A 2919-nucleotide genomic window follows, 5' to 3' on the forward strand; every position below is an offset into this window, starting at 1 on the left:
ATACAAATTCTCATTTTAAGTCCTCCCAAGTGGTGTTCAGAATAGGCAAGGGTACAACTCAATATTTTCAGATGTTCACTTGTATAGTTGGCAAATTGATCATTTATGTACAAAGCGACATACATCTCAGCTCAATTTTGGCTAAAACAATCTGGATTGACTGGGAATGCATAGTTGGTTACCTTTGAAGAAGAAGCTGTAGTTCAAAGAATTGTCAGCATAAGCCATACAAAAAATACATTGAAACCATATAGTTATAAAATTTGGGTTATCTGAATACAATTCTAATAAGGAATTCAATTATGTGATGGTGGACTGAACAACAACGAGAAGGCTAGCTCACCTAATTAATGCATCTGCAACTCTATTGTTTTGCCCAACTTTATCTTTTAATGCAAAACTAAAATTTTTTAGGTTATGGACCCATCTCATGTGTATTCTATTCAGATTTTTTTTTGTTTGTAAAAATTTTTAGGAGCGGTGATCACTATAAAGTACAAACTCTTGATGCATCAACTAATGCTTCCATATTATAAGGGCATAAATTACAACATACAACTCTTTATTTGTATGCTGGTCACTTTTGTCATTGACCGCGCAGTTTCTCACTAAATAATTCAATATGTTTATAATCTTGAGAAATTTGAACACCAAGTCCCACTGTAGAAGCATCTGTCTCAACTTGGAAAGGTTTATCAAAATAAGGTATATTTAGAATTGGAGCAGAAATAAGACAATTTAGTGTTGAAGTGAATTCTTGTTCTTCACCCCACATGAAAGAATTGCGAATGAGACAATCAATCTCAAGGACATCATTATACTGAAATTGCGAATAAATTTTGCGATAAAAATTTGGAATAAAAACTTGCTAGCCTGTGGAAGCTGTAAACTTTGGTGATAGATATTAGTATCAGCCATGATTAAATGGCCTCCACCTTGTGCAGGCCTGTTTTAATTCCATGATTGGAAACAGTGAACTCTTAGAAGTATACCTCTTTCAATGCAAATTCACATTTATGACGGTTAAGAAACAACCTATAGTCTTTCAAGGCTAATAAAATCAGTTGTAAGTAATGGAGATGGGTTGCCATGGAATAACCATACACATGAATATTACTGAAATAAGCTACACAAAAGCGGCAGTGAAAAGCATTAAGAAACTCATGCATTAATCTCATGAATGTGATTGCTGTGTTACATAATTCAAATGGCATGACTCTTCACTTGTAGGTGTTAGCTGAACCATCATACCAAGCTTCAACATTGAATTGCCATGGCCTTCCCAAAATGAGATAACAAGCATCCATATCAAGATATCACAAACTACTTCGCAAATAAATTTCTTACCAATAGAGAAAGACACCTTACAAGTTTTAGTTACCAAAACATCAGTTCCTCATTTAACCCAACTAATTTTGTATGGATGTGATTTTTTGTAAGCTTTTAATTTAAAGCATTGACCACATAACAATTACATTTTCAGTACACTCACTATCAACTACTAGCTCATACACTTTGCCATTAATAGTGCAACAAGTTCTAAATATTGCATGTCTTTGAGTTTTAGTCGGTTGTTTTGGAGATAGTAGAATTTTCTCAATCACACATGATAGAAACTCACCTTCATAACTCTACTCATTTTCACATTCATTCTTGAAAAAAGGTGGTTCATCATTGTACACTTCTCCAGATTCACCATTAGCAAGTCGTAACTACCACCATTTGGGCAGCCATTAGATCTTTATCCTATTTGGAAACATAAAAAAACTTAGAAGTTCCTAGTTTACCATATATTCCTTGTCATTGGTAGTAGGGTTTCTGAACAAGTTTGAGGTCTTCTATTCCAGCCTTTTAAATAGACTTTAGGGACTGAAGGGGCTATCTCTAGCGACATTAGATCCACCTTGTCTGGTCTAGATCGCTGCATCAGCCGGATTGCACTTTTAGCTGTAAACTTTGGCTGTTTGACTTAGCAACAACTCAGTTTTCAATGTGAAATTTTCTACTTGGGACTGTGATCAAACCATTTTATCTTGAATAGCTTCTCAGAGTCCTCCAATGTATTAAGGAACCAGCTGTTAATTAGTTTCATTTAGATTGTTCCGGGTATTATGCCTGTAAAATTCTTTTGTGTATTGGCTCACTGAACGGTTTCCCTATACACACCTTTGATATTGTAAGTACAACATCTAGTCACAATCTGATGGTAGTAAATATCTGCGCAGTAATTGTGAGATTGAAGTAGTTGAAGTCATTGGGTACTGGCACCAACCTGCCCTTTAATTTGTACGGGACACACTGAAATTGTATTTTGAGGTAATATTCATATAAATTGAAGGTCTCGACCAAGTACTCCTTATCGAGATAGTCCTTTATATGTAGATGTCCATCGAAAACTAAAAAATCAATTTTCACCTTAAAATCAGGAAAATGTCGATCATACATTAATCGTCATTCGGAAGGGTATTTCATTAATATAGGTACTTCTTCAAAATCTGAAACAGAAAGATAAGTTCGCCAACAAGGGTTTGGATCCTCGTCAGATTCAGGAAGCCCATAAGTGGCCTGCAAATTAGACCGTCGGAAGCGCCTCAGGTAGCGATTAACCACAACGAGAACCTCAGTTGCTGGTGCGGTTGCCAGATCACCCAGTGTGACTGTCGGTTGAAAGATCCCAACACTATTCAGCTCTCTTTGAACCTCTCCAACAAAAAGTTGGAAATCCGCAATAAGTTTATCCACTCTTTGAGTCAGAGCAGATTGAGCTTTGTTTAGTTTTTCTCGTCGCCAATCAATGCCACCCGCAGGTTTTTTTTTTTAGCGCATTACCTGCAAAAGATACGGTACCTCCAGGAGCAATATATTACTTCCGAGTAAAGAATTCATAATGACACATTTGGTCCCATTATATATATATAT

The sequence above is a fragment of the Phalaenopsis equestris genome, unplaced genomic scaffold (genome assembly GCF_001263595.1).
Source record: "Phalaenopsis equestris unplaced genomic scaffold, ASM126359v1 Scaffold000277, whole genome shotgun sequence".
In the NCBI taxonomy this organism is placed as follows: domain Eukaryota; kingdom Viridiplantae; phylum Streptophyta; class Magnoliopsida; order Asparagales; family Orchidaceae; genus Phalaenopsis; species Phalaenopsis equestris.